The sequence below is a fragment of the Acinonyx jubatus genome, chromosome D2, assembly GCF_027475565.1.
Source record: "Acinonyx jubatus isolate Ajub_Pintada_27869175 chromosome D2, VMU_Ajub_asm_v1.0, whole genome shotgun sequence".
Taxonomy (NCBI): Eukaryota; Metazoa; Chordata; class Mammalia; order Carnivora; family Felidae; genus Acinonyx; species Acinonyx jubatus.
This window is the reverse complement of record NC_069393.1, coordinates 65282307-65300659: the sequence shown is the minus strand read 5'-3', so window position 1 is coordinate 65300659 and position 18353 is coordinate 65282307. Positions and strand designations below refer to the sequence as shown.

The 18353-nt window shown below is 38.6% G+C and overlaps 1 long non-coding RNA gene across 1 annotated transcript in view; it reads left to right on the top strand.

Moving 5' to 3' along the window:
• The window catches only part of LOC128312613 (uncharacterized), a 68670-nt gene that overhangs the window by 27139 nt on the left and 23178 nt on the right, over positions 1-18353 (top strand). The window contains exon 3 of the long non-coding RNA XR_008292110.1: positions 17854-17959. This is a non-coding gene — a long non-coding RNA (uncharacterized LOC128312613). The remainder of the gene's footprint in view (positions 1-17853; positions 17960-18353) is intronic.

Below are 18353 nucleotides of genomic sequence, written 5' to 3'. Positions count from 1 at the left end.
CTGATGCCATAACTAGCTATAATTGCTCTTTCTGAGTCCTTATCTGTGCTTGACTGATCAGCCTATAAACACTATGTGCCAAGTATGTGTTAGGACTGGGAGCCATGGAAGGTTTTGGGATTATAGGTGCAAAATTTGGTTTTATCTTTAAAAGTTCTGAAGTTAGGCACACTTCTGAATAATCATAATAGCAGTGTGACCTGGGGCAAATTACTTAATGTTTCTCTAACTTAGTTTTCTTTATCTATAAAAGAGAATAATATCTAAAAATGATGTAGTGAGAAGTAAATAAAAGATATCCTTTTAGCCCTTAGGAAAGTCTTCAATGTTTGAGGATTATTAACTATTATTGTTGTTATTATTATATTAACAAATGTCAACCATATACTATCCTCATTGGTAAGGCAAGGTTATAGAGTTAAATAAATACTGGCATTTGACATTAAGTACTTCATTGTTTAATGAGAGAAAATGACATGAAAAATGAAATATTTCCTTATGACAAGGGCCACAATAGAAATATCTACATAGTCCTGTGAGAACACAGGAAAATATATAAACAGGTTTTGATGGCTTAATTGGTAAACTGCAGGGGATTTGGTAGATCTGGGCATGTTTGTCTGATTCAGGGAGACAGTGAGTTCTGTTTAGATCTGAGTGGGTATTATGCGAAGCCAGAGGCATGCAGGTAAGAAATGAGTTTGTCTGGGGCCATGGCAAAGTTACAAAATCCAGGACTAGTGATGCTCCTCTTCCAAATAAGGCCCTTCATCCTATACAACTCAGTCTTAAGGAGATGGTCCTTCTCCTGATGTACAATTTCTAGGTCTCCAGTCTTCTCAGAGGTGAGGGATTTGCTTGACACGAAAGAGCCTTCAACGTGTGTCTCTATAGGGAGCATTGACTTTACAAATGAACATAAGATTACACCATTTCCTCAGTAGCTCTGCTGGGTCAGACTAAAAGCAGAGTCAGAGATCTGTTGGATGATGGTGCCCAGGGCTTCGTGCAGGAGTCACAAAATGACTATGATGTGGCAGCTGATTTCAAGGAACTGAAAGTACGGATAGGGATGCTATCAGCTATTCAGACAGGCATTCTCACACGAACCAGAATTTTACAGGACAATAGCATAGGAGGGTAAAGTTCTAAATGTTACTCTTTAGACCCATGATTCAAATGGGGGCATTTTGTAAACCCATTCGGGATGATGCAGTTTTGTATCCTGGTTCTGCAATTCACCAGCTATGAGATAGTAGGCAATTTAACCTCTTTAAACTTTGGGTTTCTCATCTGTAAAATGAGAATAGTAGTAGTATACCCATAGAGGGTGATTGTGAGGTGATGAAATTAAGTATGTCAGGGGCTTATCATAGTGTTTGGTCTGATAGGTTTTCGGTGAATGATAGTGATTATCTGTAGAGGAAGTCAACTGGCAACCTATAGTAAATATGGCAGGGGCATTTAAAAGGATTTCTTCCAAGATTGTGAGGGAAGAAGTTAGATAGTAAACACAAAAAGCCTTCAAATATTTATGGGATGAATCACAGTTTTCAAGCTTATCTGATGATTCCCAATTTTTCATACTAGAGAGAAACAGTCTCTATTGATAATCATATGGTCATTTTCCCCATAGTTTCCCTTATCTGTAGTAGAGCTCCTCCCTAAGGAATGTGGTGAAAATCTCAAGACAAGGGAAGACAACCTGGCTACGTGAGCTTGCGTGATATTCCTCAGGACTCTAACATAGATGGCCCATTCACACTGTGTGTTACCGTATATGGGAGACAAAGGAGTAAAAATTGTACCCCTGCCCCCACAGCCTGCTTTGGGGCCTCAGCCTTTTGGGTCTTAGCCCCACTGAGCCCGTGCTGGCAAATAAAGCTGCTTTCTGGAAAGAAAAGCCTAGGTATCCAGACCCTGTGTGTGACTCCTGCTACATTTCTTCCATGTGGTGCTTTGAAATCAAAGCTAATATAATGAATAAAGTCTACTTGCTTTTTAATACATTTTCTTATGTGATTGTTGTAATCCCTACTTCCCTCTTAAAGTAAATAATTATAAATTTTAAAAAATTCTGGAAGACTGAATAATGGGAGGCCATTAAATTCTCCATACCTTATGTTACCATTATCTAGGTAGTAAATGCAAACAGCAAGATCATATAATTAATAAGAAAGGTTAATATCTTTCATGATTATATAAGCCTCTCCAGGAACAAGTCTGTTTTCTGTTCTTACTCCCTGCTCCCTTCCCCATGCAACTTAAGTCCACTGAGAAATTTCTCTTTCTCAAGAGAAACTACATCAGTTGTTGAAGTGTTAAACATTGTCACCACTTTTGAAGGTTGCTGCTGTGTGATTAAGAGCCCAACTTACCCCAGGCTAATTATGTTGCTGGTTTTAGTCCAAAAAATAACTTATTCTTGCAACTTATTATTAAGTTTATTGGATTGGTAAATCAAGAGAATATTAAAACAAACTGTGATTTTCTTTAGCTTTACCAAAGCGCTTGGGTTATAGAATAAGGTGCTTAAGGTCATTAAAGGTTAAACGAGTTGTAGGCGTGATGCTTATTAAGAAAAGCTAATTTGGTTTAAAAGTAGCAAAGCAGTTGCTTCACACTTGGAACTCTTAGCAAATTAACTCTCATTCTGCGTGAAAGGAGTCCTGGGTTTGAAAGGAAATTTAAACCTTGAGTTTGGGGTGAGAAGATAGGAAGTGTGAAGAAATAGTTTTGTGTCTGAATGGCATGGAATGGGATATATTCTTATTTCATAGATCCTGGCCCTTAAAGGATAATTGTCTTTAGCAACATCTGTCATGGGGAAGCTTTTTCTCCTTGTTTTCACGGGTTTACAATGACTTAAATACTTTCTGAAAGTCATCATTATTAACAAGAAGCAAACATCAGGATCTGAATCAATATGTGTTTTTGGAGATGTGAAAGTGTTTTCTCTTTCACTTCTGAAGACTCACCACTCCCCCTTTCTACCCAAAGTCTATGCATCGCTGAAGACCCTGCTCAGTTCCCTTGGCCTCTCTGCCAACTTCAATGGCTATGCCAATGATGAGGTTTTGCGGTGATGGTGGGGGTCTGGAGCCGATGACCAAGAAAGAATTCCTGAATACGTCTTTGGTGCACAAAGGTGATTTTATTAAAGCACGGGGACAGAACTGGTGGGCAGAAAGAGCTGCCCTGTGGTTAAGAAGAGTGGCTTCTTATAAACTATGAAGTTGGGGAAGATAAAGTCAAAAGGGAGGCCTCCAGAGGAATTTTGATATGCTAAAGAGAACTCCTAAGATAACTGAGGCCTTACTATTGTGAAGCTAAGGTTGTTCCCCGCTCCCGCAGCTAGTAAGGCATTAACGTTATGACAGCAGGGGCTTCCTGGAGAAATGTTTTACTCTGCCTGCCTCAAGTCAATGGGCTGCAGGTTACAGAGAAATTTAATTTTACCTGTCATTTCCTTCTTGCCTTTGTTCCCCATGTCACTTTGGCGGGGTGGTGTTGGGGCTCCAGGAAACTGAGTCTATAGGTTTCTGGAGATTAGGCTACTGATAAGATTGCCTTTTTCTTGTAATTTACTAAGATATTTGCAAACCAATGGAGACTCCTGTCCTGTGTGACTGTGATCTTTATCAGTCATTTGTTTTCTTTCCTTTCCTTTGTCCTCGGGCAGCCAGGAGTGCCTGAGGAATAATATCACACGTATCCCCAGGGTGGGGGTTGGGGGTTATGCTAGCTTGGACTTTGTCCTCAGCCTGCCCCATGTGCTCTCATCAGCAATCCTAGGCAACTCCCAAAGCAATACTTGCATGAACACTTGATTCTGTGCTATCCCATGGTGTCTAATTATCCTCTCATGAGTGAAAATTTGTCTTCACAAACTTTTCAAACTATTCAAAGGTAGAGACAGTGATGCTGCCAGATGGCTCTACCAAGGTTTCCATGAAAAGATTAGTTGTCCTTGGAACTGTCTCTTTTCTGGCCTCCGTTTTCACCACGGGGGCTCACCTGAATACAGTGGCTGGATTAGTATTAGTCCCTGGGCCTAGGGCCAGTGGCCAGACTGGGCTGAACTGCTTGATAACTGAATTCAAGACTTTCACCGCATTAGCATTCCATGCTAATTAAGTGAACTAACTAGCCCCAGATTTAAGATAGCAAAGATAGACTTAATGGAGAGAAACAACAGCAGGGAAAATGCAAATGTTTCATTTTATAGTTGGGACTGAGGGATGCTGAAAGAATGTTGAGAGCAGGGGGATGGAGCAAGTTTATTTGTGAGTGGGGATTCATGCTTGCCTTTTTATTGGTGGCAGGACCTACCCAGGATTTATTTGCTTGGGGCCCTGAAGTAGCTTCTCAGAGAGAGTCCTGTCTAAGGGAAAAATGGTCTGGTGATAAGAAAGCTTCCATTGTTGGAGGTGAGTGACAATTCTGTATGCAAAGTGGAGCCCATTACTTGGCTTTGTCTTTTGAGCCAACCCCTGAAGGAGTTATTTATAAGGTCAGTGTAGCACTAGGGTGAAAAACAGAAACCCTACAAGGGCTTTGGGCCTAAAAACATTCTTTGGGTGTCCCTCCCAGTAACAGAGCATATCCCCAGGGGAGATTCTTCCATTTATCACGGTAATAGTTTGCTACTTGGCACTTGCAGGCTCTGGTGCCTCTGCAGCAGCAGGAAACAGAAGATTTGGTAGTTCCTAGTGAACACTCAGCTGGAAACAAAACATCTGTAGGGCCTGGAGAAAATTGAATGACTTCTTCAGAATTTCTGTTCAGTTATCCCGTCAAATATATCTGTAATTGCTAGCTTAGGCAAGATCCTCCTCCGCTCCCGCCCCTACTCCCGCTTTTTTTTTTTTTTTAATTTTTTTTTCAACGTTTTTTTATTTATTTTTGGGACAGAGAGAGACAGAGCATGAACGGGGGAGGGGCAGAGAGAGAGGGAGACACAGAATCGGAAACAGGCTCCAGGCTCTGAGCCATCAGCCCAGAGCCCGACGCGGGGCTCGAACTCACAGACCGCGAGATCGTGACCTGGCTGAAGTCGGACGCTTAACCGACTGCGCCACCCAGGCGCCCCCGCTTTTTTGTTTTTATTGGACCACTCGAGATACCTGTAAAATCTAAGCACATTATCATTCACTCCTCTCTCAAATTGTCATGAAAACAAAAGACGTAAGGTTTAGAGAAACAACGGCAGAGAATTAGCAAGGGAAATGTAGGTAGAATATGGACAATGAATACGCTTTTTGTTCTGCTCAATTTCTTAGTCACGTGTTCACCCTAACGTCTTGTCTTTAAAGATATGTATGAAATAACAGGCGATGCTGTCCCTTCTCTCAGGAATATAAGCTTTATAGTCAAAATGGAGGACTGAATTTTCCTCAGGCCACCCTCAGTTTACTCTAGTGGGGCTTAGCCAGCTCTGAGAAGTTGGAATGTTATATCATAGGTGAATTGTGTTGCATAAATATTGCATTCATGGATTTGGGCTCTTAAGAAGCAAAGTACATTGTTCCCTTTTAGGAGGGTGCCTGGGTTTCTTTTTGTTGTTGTAAACGGCAAGAAAAATGAAAATGAAAGGAGAATGCTGATAATTGAAATATTCAAATGAGAGTTAAGCCTTGTTTCTGAATAGGGATTTATCCATTTTGAAGCTGAAAGTTTAAAAAGTCAAGTGGGAAAAGAATTCAGGAATGAAAATGAAGACCTTGCACATCAGTTAAAGAGTAAGGAGAATTGTGCTTTCTCAAAGTATGGTGTTTTCTTCTCTCTTTTAAAAGAAAGCCAGACTTGACCCTTGGCAATATGGGAATAATCATGAAATGGGGCATTTGCTGGATTTAAATAATAAACAACAGAAAATCATCAGTAGTAACGAAATGGATATGCAGTTTGGGCTGAATTCTGAGCAGTGTAAGTTATGTGGGCAGGTGGAAGGAGCTCAGTGAAAGGCAGTCACAGAGATTACTTACAATGAGATTACTTATGATGAAGTTTTTTTCTTGAGGTGATGGGGGGTTGTTGGTGGAGTTCGTGGGGTCTGGGGCCCATGGGCAAGAAAAAATTCTTGAGACGTCTTTGGTGCAAAAAGGTGATTTTATTAAAGGACAGGGACAGGACCCCTGGGCAGAAAGATCTGCCCTGGGACCATGAGGAGAGACTGGTTATATACAATGGAGTTGGGGGAGGTAAACTTCAGGGGAGGTTTCCAATGAGATTTTCATATGCTAAAGAAGACTCAGGATACTGGAGGCCTAGCTTTTGCCAAGCTAAGGTTGTCTTTCCTTTAGGAAGGCATTAGCATTAAAAACAGTAGGGAGTTCCTAGAGCAACATTTTGCCTTGCCTGCCTCAAGCCAATGGGCTGCAGGTTATAAGGAAATTTAATTTTGACTGTTTCCTTCTGCCTTTGTTTCCCACATCAACTTAGGTACTCATCAATGGTTTCTAGTGACCCTCAGAGAAAGCTGTCAAAGAAAAACCAGAGCTAGACAATAAAGTGGTAAAAACAGATTTTATTTGGTATGACAGCAATAGGGGAAATGAGACCTCAGTATAGAACTGGGGTCAAGTCCAAATATAGCATGAGCAAGTGGGAATTTACAGCCAAGGATCAGGGTGAAGGTCAGTGATGAGAAATTACTGAAAGGAAACATCAGGAGTAAGGAGAATTCTGGCTGAATTGACCTCTGACAGAATTCTGCTGAAGCCAGATCAGGGTGATCAGACATCACCTGGTGGGGTGTGTTGGCGGATGATTAACCTGACCAGATATGGAAGATGAGGGAGGGGTTCTTCCTAAACTAATGTAGAAAAGTTCTGGCTAAGACTGGATTTTATGAACAGTTTCCAGATAGGACTAGAGGAAGGTTTAGGATCTGACTAAAGTTTGGTCAAACAAAGAATCTTTGTCAAAGCTTTATATAAGAGAGCACGTGTGTGGCAGGATTTGATACTCTGGTACAGGTTGCTATCATCTCTGTTGCTGGAATTGAAAGGTTGAGTTAAAAGGGAGTGGAGAACTCTACTGTTGGTTGTCATGGCCAAAATTTATTGCTGATGTAGTGGGGAGTCACAGAGAGTCAGGACACCGAGGCTTTTTGTTATGCCCAGAATTCGTGATCCCCAAAGACCACTAGGGAGCCGAGTCCGATGCAAAAGCAAAGAGCCTTTATTCGAGCTAGCTCAAGCTCAATCCCCTACCTGCAATGACGCAGCGGTGAGATACCAGGGAAAGAGAGCGAGTTTCAAAAGGACAAAGGTTTTATTGGGGCCTGGGGCAGTTGGTGAGGTAATGGCTATGGCCTCAGCCGATTGGCTGGGGAAGGGTCCTGGGGAAGGGTCCGAGTCCTGTTAGGCAGGTGAGGGAGGGTTTACTCAAGGGGAGGAGGTGTGGTCAAGGTGAAGGACACAGAACAAGATGGAGTCGGCCGGCGTAGGCCCGCCCTTTCACTTTTCTTTTCAGGAAGCAGCTTTATTTGTGCCAGTGTGGGCTGAGAGCTAAGGCCCAAAAGACTAAGCCCTGAGCACAGCAGGGGGCTGTCTTTTGTACAATGTTTGCTCCTTTGCCCCCCCAGAATGGTAACATACAGTCTGAATGGTCCTGAGGAATGTCGCGCATGCCCGCATAGCCAGGTTGCCTTCCCTGGTCTTGAGATTTTCACCACATTGCTTAGGGAAGGGCTCTACCACACTGATAGAGGAGGGTTGAGGATTTTTTTGAGCTGAATATTCCAAGAAAACTTCTGCTTCCCTTCTTTAAACACCTCCCTGGGAGGTGCTTGGGTGTTGGAACAGGGCTGGTCCCAGAAAGAGTTGCTCTGTGGTGGCAGAGTTTGACTGCTGTTTCTCATAAAAGTCATGCCTGACAACCATGCGTGCTTCGCTGTGCTGCTTCCAAACTGGTTCAGGAAATCTAGGTATGCTTTTGCCTCATTTGACACCATAGTTTAAAATTCTCCCACAATCCATTGGCAAGTGCACCTGGCACAGCACGTTCACTGTGTTCCCTGACAACCATGTGCAAGTTGAATCGTATTTTATTTATATATTTATTATTTATTATTTATTCATTCATTTATTTATTTATTTATTTTTAGAGCAAGAGAGAGAAATAGCAAGTCAGGGAGGGGCAGAGAGAGAGGGAGAGAGAATTCCAAGCAGGCTCCGAGCTGTCAGTGCAGAGCCCAGTGTGGGGCTTGAACTCACAAACCATGAGGTCATAACCTGAGCTGAAACCAAGAGTTGGAAGCTTAACGGACTGAGCCACCCAGTCACCCACCCCAAGTTGAATCATATCTTAAAGTTTTCTAGTGAGTCTTACTATTTAAAAGACTGTGATCATTATATTTGAATAAATCTGGATATTGGTTAGCTGTAGCTAAAGTAAGAAACACAATGTTATATGGAAAAAAATCACAGTCATAATTATTATGCTGTCAGCATATTAAGCACTTGTAAGTCGTGCTAAATAGTAATATTCCATGCATTTTCTCAATATATTGTTTGGGGTCCCAGGATAACACACTTTTGTGAGTCCTGCATCAAATATATACCACTTTTCAAGGGATTTTTTAAAAATTTTATTTTAGAGAGACAGCAAGGGAGTAAGGCAGAGGGAGAAAGAATCTTAGCCTCCATGCTCAGCATGGAGCCTGACCTGGGGCTCGATTCTGTAACGTTGGGATCATGACATGAGCTGAAATCAAGAGTCAGATGCTCAACCAACTGAACCACTCTGGCACCCTGGGATTTTCTTTATATGGTCACTACACTGACCTCTAAATTATTTGGAAATTGTAGGCCCGAAGATCTAAATACTCTCATGACACTTTGTTATGATGAAGTAATTTGAATTTGGTGCACGTAATGCATTTGAAATGTGAGGTTATGTTCAGATTCCTGCAATATACTTTGGAGAAATGGCTGGGTTAGTTGTGTGTGAGGAACCAGACTTGCATGCTACCACTCTTGAGAGTCAAGATGATATCAAGCTATTCCCATAGAATACCCATAAGAGTTGGCTTGATGGGACCTATACTGGTTGACTTTGAAATAATTTGAACCAACTTAATTAGAAGGTGATGATATTAGAGTGGTAAGCTGAGATGAGAGATGCATAGGCTCTCATTGTATAATTTTGCAAGATTGTTGGGAGCATGAGCAATTTCAATACTAACTTACTGTCTTTGTCACTAATCAGGGTATATAGTTATGTATGACTTCTCTTCCATGACACACACACACACACACACACACACACATCACATACACATACACATATATTTGTATTGTAAAAAAAAAAAAAAAATATATATATATATATATATATATATATATATATATAGTATTCTTTAGAATACCACTATAGTCCCCATAACATATATATATAATATATATATATATTTGTATTTTAAATACAATATATATATAATATATATGTATTTGTATTCTTTACAACACCACTATAGTCCCCATAACATATAAATCATATAGAAAATATGGCTACAGATCGCAGGAAGAATCTATGCTATGACCAACTTGTTCTTTAAGATTATATCCAATTACAGAAACAGAAATTTCTGAAGAAATATGAAATTCAAGAGGAGAGAAACCATATGCTTTTAAAGATCTCTCTGCATTTCATTGCAAAATGCCTAGTTTAGGTTTTCCCTGTGGTATCAGGATAGGAACATTTTCTGCTCTATTTACTAAGAGGAAAAAGGTTTTCTATAATGAAAATTGGCCCCCAAATGGGACTAATGCTGATGAGTTACTACCCTAAAACAGAATCAATCACCATCTCTGAGGTTTAACTTTCCAATTCTCCAGGATTTTCAAAGAAAATTAATTTTACCCAAAGACAAATGTGTTACTAGTTAATAAAACAAAGCCCAGATGACTGTCAGTGAAAAATAAGGAATTTGCATAGAGCCCTTTTCTATTTGAATAGGACCACTGAATTGAATAGTGCTAACTCTGAGACTTGAAAGGTGATGTGAATGACAGAAAATTATTTTGCCTGAAGAAATATGTGGCTGCTGAACTATAAAATATGCAAGGAACTGGTGTTAGTGAGAGACTACACTCTTGTTCTTAGAGTGGTTATCCTTGTTATACCAAATATTCTAGGGATTTGGCAGTATCATATAGTAATTTATCTACCAAAATGCCACTAAGGTCATGGAACATATAATACAATCAACTGGTTTTTCCTATGTTGGTCCTCAAACCAGTACATTTAGAATTGGGCCTGAGATTTGTGCTAAAAAAATAGGAAAGCAGTATTTTCAGTCATCATAATAGGCTAGATTTTGCTGCAGGAAAAAGTAATCCTTGACAACTTAATTCCTTGCTCGCATTAAGTCCAGTTCAGATTGTGCAGCCCTGTTCTGTGTTATAGACCCTCCCTCTGAAACATGGCTTCTGACAGGATGCAGGCTTTTTGTATTTTATGAACACCCTTCAAACAAGATGATTTATTGAACTGTTTTGTAGGATTTTGTCAGCTACCAACACCCCTGCCAGCTGCAGCATTTTTTTTTTTTGACAAGTTCAGACTGTTCTCCCTTATTGTAGCAAACTGTGTCCTGATATTTTCATATAGATTAGTCTTGTCATATCAACTAGATTCTACATTATTTGAAAATAGAGTCCTGTATCCCCATAGTCATAAGTACAGTTTAGGGGACATAATAGTTTCTCGAACAAGATTTCTCAGTTTTTTGATTCATTGGTTCTCAGAGGTATTTGACATTGCAGCTCTTTTCACTTTATGTACTCAGACGTTTTATACAAAAGGAACAACAAAACTCTTGAATTGTGTCTATAAATCTTCCTATTCTTTTCATCTTTGTTACTAGCCAGTAAAAGAGCAAGGGGCTAAGTTGTCCTGTTTCAAGTCATGGACCTTCTCTGACCCCACAGTCTATCTCTCCCTAGGCAATGTTCAGAGTTGAACATTGGTAACGATGGATGCTTCCCATCCTGCTGGTTCGCGTTACCACTGGTAACACAAGTTGTGTTGAATATTTTATACTTTGCTACATTTCTACTCACTGCTTTGCCAACTTTGTAGGTTTGAGTGCTGGGTGTCTAAGTGTGGTTTATTATTCTAGTGCCATTATCTGAGCTCTAAGTCTTTTGGGAGGTAGCAAACTGCTTCCTGGAACCAAATATGCTAACTGAGGAGCTTCAGTAAGCAAATAAATAGCAATAATCTATCATATAAATACCAATTTTGGTCTACTTGGCATGCCTTCTAGAACCATCTTTCTAATCTATATTAAATTTGTATCTTAAAGTAAATGAAAATGAAGGCTTATGGATCAATATAAATAAGAGAATTAACTCAAAATAATTTTTACTCTTTAACCTGAAATATGTTCTTAGATTCAGTATTAGTTTTATTGGTATTGCCCTCGTCTTCAAGGAATTTTATCATTAGACATCTTGACAGCAAGAAAAAAAGTGCAAAGGCAATATTTCTCCTACCGAGTCATTGAGGTATCCCATGGGAGGCCTTTGTCTTGAGCTCTGGGCAAAGAAAAATGTGGTTTGAGAGGCTACCTTGTAGATCTGGGGTCCCATTTGCCTGGCACAAATGATGTTCCAGAGTAGCTTCAGCAAATTGGTCAGATAGGGTAGCCTTGCCTTCCCAAAGAAAAATGCACGATGAACAGCCAAGGAGGTGGAGCTAATAAGAAAGAGGGGTTCTTTAAAGAGTCACCATCTCTTGGTAAAAGGAAAAACCTGTCTGCCGAAAGGGTGCTGAGCAGCTTTTCTCTTTAGAGCCACCCTAGATTTTATCTCTTGTTCTCACTCAAATAGAAAATGAATTCACTGAGCTAAGACATGTGGAAGCACATGTTAAAGTTCCTGGGACATCCCCAGTCCTTTCTCTTTTGTCTGAGCCCAGCAGCCCTGTTCTGTAGTCAGTCCATTGCTGTCCTTCACCAAGGCCCTATTGCTGCAGCACTATTGCTGCCAGGAGTCCTTGTCACTACTGCTTCTTGGCAGGTCTTCCTGGGAGCTAGTGGCACTTTCATTAATTTCAGATGCAGATATCTGACACAATCCATTAGTTTTAGAATCACACATTCTCCTGGCTTGGACTGGTTCTGTCTGAATTGTCTGCCTCCAAAGTCAAGGTCAGAAGAAACTCAGGCATGACCGTCAGAAAATGAGACAGGAAAAGAGGAAGATGAAGAAGAGAAGGACATTGTCGAAAGTTGAAAAGCAGAGCAAAGAGTTGAGTATGTTAAGACCAGAAGACTATGGGATTTAGGTGTAAAGATGTGAAAAGAAATCCAGATTTATCATGCTGTTGAATCCAAAGAACTAGTCTGGCCCAGGAGAATATAATGTTGATAATGATGATGTTGATGATGATGATGACGACAATAATTCACACTTATTGAGTGGTTGTTATGGCCAAGGCACAGTTTTAAATGGTTTTGCATGTATTTCTCATTTCCTTTTTAACATACTTATGAAATACATGCTGTCAAACTATAACATATGAAACTCAAGAACTGGGAAGTAGCTTGCTTAGGGCCATACAGGTGATGAGCACAGATCTGAGATTCAGACTTAATTCTGATAATCTGTGGCATGTGTCTTAGTTTTTCTCAGTTGTTTTAAATATTATAGTGGACACTGTAGGTACTCTGCTCAGATCCCCTCTGATCACCTTTCCCAGTTCCGGGTGCAGAGCTACTAACTTCTGTGTGCTTCTCCTACAACTTTCTTTAGACAAATACCCTTGAGCTACTGGAATCTCTGGACCACAGCGGGAAGTGCTTAGTAATTTACAGCCCCCTGCATAGCACCAAAACAATGACTGACTGGTGTAGCAGTATAAAAGCCCAACACCTTCACCTTGAGTTGGGACAGTTCTTAAACTGATAAACTATAGGGAAGATGATTTCCAGAGCTCCTTATAGGCTCAGGCCAAGACTGAGATGTCACCTAAAATTGTGATTTGCTTGGTTTCTTCCCCCTCTTTATCCTGCAACTCCACCCTTTCACCAGTCTTTCTTGGTAGTGTTTATTAACAAATCCCTGGTGTATCAATACTTGTCTTAGTATCTGTTTCTGGGGAATCTGAATTAAAACAAATAAGGTTTGGTCTCACTTCAAATTTGACCTTCGAAAAAGAAACAGTTCTAATAAGGGGGATTATGTAATACTAATGGTCAATGTCTAATAAAGAAACCTGAAAAATTATCTCAATACTTTGTATTGACTCTCAGGTTACCCTTGATTCATTAATTCATAATTCATTCATTCCTTCATTGGTCAGACATATATATGTACCAAGTGCCTGACATGTTTCTAGATGCTCACAAATGTACTTACTGTAGAGGGGAAAAGAGCAACCTTGTCTGCATGTGCTTTAAGGCCCTGTGGAAACTTTTTACTATGCCCAGTCTAATTTTTCCCAGGATCTGGGTATGGAGGTTAGAGTTCTTTTTCATTGTTGGACTGGTATATAAGTCAGAGAGTCTGGGGCTGGGAGTGATGGTAGCAGGATTCAGTGTAGAAACCAACACTCACTAAAGGTTGGTTAAATGTGTTACATCTAATAGTTTTTGAACCACCCAGTAGCCTCTATAATTCTTGGAAGGTGATCATAGGAGAGAGGCAAGGTCATAGAAACACAATATCCTACCAATGCAAATGCTGATGCTAAGAAGATTAAATGTGGAAATAAGATTTCATCTAGGTTGGGATGCCTCTGCACATGAGAGAGAATAGAATTTATGGAGGGAAGTACATGATAAGCCTAAAACTTCCACTGTGTTATTTCACGTCTGCCATTTTCTCTTTATACAAAAATTTGTACTATCTACATATTCTGTCATCTATAATGCAGTCTCTCTCATTCAATAGCCTGGTCTGTTTTCCAGGGTTACAGATGTAATATGCTATTCTTTTCCTAATGACATTCTCCATTTTCTAATCCAGAATATGAACATACGCAATGTTTGAGCAGGAATATTAAATGAAATTCCTAACAATGACATTACCATGTTAACCCAAATATACTATCACCCATGGCTTTCGTATTTTTTTTTTTAAAGAAACCAATATGAAAAAGAGAACTCAAGTCTTGTGAGTGTTTGTGTAAGACAGCAACCTTCTATACAAATAAATCTGAATGAATACCATTTAGAAATACTACACAAAATATTTGGGATGAATCCTGGCACTCAGGGAAGAATACAGATTAGAGTAGGAGGATGTCCAGCTGAGAAGACTCACAAATTCAAATCTTCTGCACTAAAAGAGTCAAATGGATTTGTTCTATTTTAGAAAAGCTGCATTAGAAGAATATTTGATTTTTCTTTTCTTCCTTTTGATTTCAGTGACTGAAAAAACAGTAACTTCTGCAACTAGGTTTGAATTGTCAAGTGTATTGAATCGAGCTACGTATATTATGAAATGGCAGTTGTCATGGTTCTATTCTGTGATTATATAGAAAATCACAATGTCAATGGCATAACTATAATAATGAAGGCTATGAATACCTTCTCATGAAGAGAAACCACTCCAAGGTATATACCACACATTGAATTGGATATAATTTAAATACTATGCAATTCATCTACTTAAAGTATACAATTCACTGCTTTTTGGTATATTCACAGGATTGTGTAATCATCACCACTAAGTTTAAAACATTTTGTCCACTCTAAAAAAAAGACCCTGTACCCATTAGCAATCGAGCCCCTTTCTCCTCTACAACAGCTTCCCAAGCCCTAAGGAACCACTAATATAATTTGTGTCTCTGAAATATGTCTTTTTGTGTTTCAAATAAATGGAATCACAGAATCACTGAGTTCTTTTCCTTCTTTCATTTAGCTTAACTGTTTCAAAGTTCACTAATGATGTAGCATATATTAGTCCTTCATTTCTTTTAATTGCCAAATAGTATTCAATTATAGGGATTCCATATTTTATTCATCAGTTGATAGGTTTTCCCAGTTTTTAGAAATTATGAACAGTGCAGCTGTGAACATTCATGTACAGCTTTTTGTGTGGACATGTTTTCATTTATTTTGGGCATATATATAGGAGTGGAGTGTTGGGGCCATTTGTAACTCTTATGTTTAACATTTTAAGGAACCATCAAACTGTTCTCCTCAATAGCTATACCATTTTGTATTTCCAAGAGTAATGCATGAAGGTGCTAATTTCTCCATATTCTCACCAGAACTAGCTATTGTGTTTATTTTTTATTATAGTCCTAGTGTTTATGAACTAGTATCATTATGGTTTTGGTTTGTATTTCCCTAATGATTAATGATGTTAATTAGCCATTTGTTTATCTTCTTATGCTTATTGCCCCTTTATACATTGTCTTTGGAGAAATACCTGTTCAAACTCCTTGCTCATTTAAAAAAAATTTTTTTAATGAGTATTTATTTTTGAGAGAGATAGAGAGACAGAGTGTGGGCAAGGGTGAGGGAGGGGCAGAGACAGAGGGAGAAAACACAGAAGTGGGCTCCAGGCTCCATGCTGTTAGCACAGAGTCTGACGCGGGGCTTGAACTCACGAACTGTTGAGATCATGAGTTGGACTCATGGACACTCTGAACTGACATTGGACGCTCAACTGACTGAGCCACCCAGGCGCCCTATCCTTGCTCAGTTTTTGATTGGGTTATTTGCCTCTTTGTTATTTGAGTTGTGAGTGTTCTTCATTTATCCTGGAAACAAGTCTCTTATCAGACATATAATTTGGAAATATTCTCTTCCATTCTGTGGGTTACATCTTCACATTTTTGGTGGTATTATTTGTAGCAAAAAATATTTAACTTTAAAAAAAAAAATTTTAATGTTTATTTATTTTTGAGACAGAGAGGGATAGAGCATGAATGGGGGGAGGGTCAGAGAGAAAGGGAGACACAGAATCTGAAGCAGGCTCCAGGCTCTGAGCTGTCGGCATAGAGCCCGACGCGGGGCTTGAACTCACAGACCGTGAGATCATGACCTGAGCCGAAGTTGGACGCTTAACCGACTGAGCCACTGAGCCACCCAGGCACCCCCAAAATATTTAACTTTTGATATAATCCAATATATATATATATATATATATATATATATATATATATATATATATATATATTATTTTCCTTTGTTGCTTGTGTTGCTTGTGTTTCAGGTGTTGTATCTAAGAAAACATTGCCCAACCAAGGTCATCAAGAATTATTTCTTCTTCTAAGTGTTTTTTTTTTTAATTAAAAAAAAAGTTTTATTTATTTATTTAGACAGATAGAGTGCTATCAGGGGAAGGGCAGAGAGAGAAGGAGACAGAGAATCCCAAGCAAGCTTCATACTGTGTTGCAGAGCCTGACACGGGATTTGAACCTATGAACTGTGAGATCATAACTTGAGCTGAATTCAAGAGTCACGTGGGTACCTGGTGACTCAGTTAAGCATCCAACTTCAGCTCAGGTCATGGTATCATGATTCATGAGTTCGAGCCTAGTGTCAGGCTCTGGACTGACAGCTTGGAGCCTGAAGTCTGCTTCAGATTCTGTGTTTCCCTCTCTCTGCCCCCACCCCCACTTGTGTTCTTACTCTCTCAAAAATAAATAAACAAACATTAAAAAAAAAAGTCAGACACTTAACTGACTGGGCCATCCATGTGCCCCTTCTAAGTGTTTTTAAGTCTTGACTCTTATATTTAGGCCTCTGAACTAATTTGAGCTACTTTTTGAGTATGTTGTGAGAGAGAGGTCCAACTGCATTCTTTTTAATGGGGCTATTAATTTGTACAAGCACCGTTTGTTAAAAAGACTATTCATTCCCCAGTGAATTTTCTTGTCACCCTTGTAAAAAATCAGTTAATCCTAAATGCATGGGTTTATTTCTTGACTCTAAATTCTATTCAATTCATCTACCTGTTTTATGCCAGTAGTTTTGTAGTAGATTTTGAAATTGAGAAGTGTGAGTAATCCAACTTTGTTCTTTTTCAAGATTGTGTTGGCTATCAGTCTGACTTGTTTGTACTTCTGTATGAATGTTATAATCAACTTGTCAATTTCTGAAAAAAAATGACAGTTGGAATTTTGATAGGGATTGTGATGATTCTGTAGATCACTTTGGGCAGTACTGTCATCTTGAAAATATTGTCTTCCAATCTATGAACATGGTATATCTTTCCATTTTTTTAGGTTTTCTTTAATTACTTTAAACAATGTTTTGTAATGTTCAGTGTACAGTCTTGCTGTTCATTTAAATGTAAACCTAAGTATTTAATTTATTTTGATACTTTTAGATGGAATTATTTTTTTATTTCATTTTTGAAAAATTTATTGCTAGTGTGTAGAAATATAATAGATTTTTTCATTTATTTTATTATTTTTATTCACATACAATTAATATACAATATTATCTTAGTTTCAGGTATACAATATAATTATTCAGTAATTCAATACATTTCTCAGTGCTCATCAAGATACTCTTAATTCTCTTTATCTATTTTTCCCATCTCCTCACCACTTCCCCTCTGGCAACCCCCGGTATGTATGTATGTATGTGTGTGTGTATATATATATATATATATATATATATATATATATATATATGTATATATAATGAGAGAGTGCATATGTATATATAATATATATAATGAGAGAAAGTGATATCTATATGTTAAGAATATATATTGTATATATAATGAGAGAGAGTGTATACATATTATATATATAATGAGAGAAAGAGATATCTATATACGTGTGTGTGAATATATATAATAGTAATATATATTTAACAGAAATAATAAATATTATATCTATTACTATTTAATATTGTATATTTCTCTCTGCCAGTGCGGAGCTCAGTGCAAGGCTCAAACTCATGAACCATGAGATCATGACCTGAGCTGAAATCTGGAGTCAGATGCTTAACCAACTGAGCCACCCAGGCACCCCTGTGGTAAGTTCTTAAATTACTAATTTGATCTCTTAATTTATTATAGGTCAATTCAAGTTGTCAAATTCTTCTTGAGGCAGAATCAGTAATTTGTGTCTAAGAATTTATCAGTTTTATTTAAGTTATCTAATTTGTTGGCATACTGTTGTTCATAGTATTCTCCAATGATAATTTTATTTCCATATTGTCAGTTATGATGTCTCCTCTTGATTCCTGAATTTTATACTTTGATTCTTCTCTCTCTTTCTCTCTCTCTCTCTTTCTTTTTCTTGGTATGTCTAGCTTAAATGTTTGTCAATTTTGTTGATTTCTTTAATGAACCATTTTTTGTTTTGTTGGTTTTCTCTATTGTTTTTCTATTCTCTGCTTCTCCTCTAGCTTCCATTATTTCCTTCCT